Source organism: Morone saxatilis, unplaced genomic scaffold (assembly GCF_004916995.1).
Source record: "Morone saxatilis isolate NCDOM2014 unplaced genomic scaffold, NCSU_SB_2.0 Contig9, whole genome shotgun sequence".
NCBI lineage: Eukaryota > Metazoa > Chordata > Actinopteri > Moronidae > Morone > Morone saxatilis.
Window position 1 is genome coordinate 4,800,208 of NW_023340268.1, and position 363 is coordinate 4,800,570.

Sequence of the window (363 nt, forward strand, 5' to 3'; positions counted from 1 at the left end):
ACTTTTTTCTGTCTATTGAAACGATTTTTAAAACACACACACACACACACACACACACAGAGAGAGAGAGAGAAAGTATAAGAAATGGAACAAAAGTGCAGTACTGGAAATAATGAAGACAAATAAAATAAAAATTTGCCTAATAATTTACTGAGTTTTTACATAATATTTAGGGAAACATTAAACAAAAGCGACATCATATAGATCCTTTCATTGTTTCCAAAACGAGGGATGTTTTGAATGATTTTTTACCACGATGCACTTTCTTTGATTTATGAATGTGGAACTCTCCAAGAAGGCACAGAAGGTTTTATAGGATCCAAATAGTTTCTTTTAAAAAAACATAATAAATAAATAAATAAA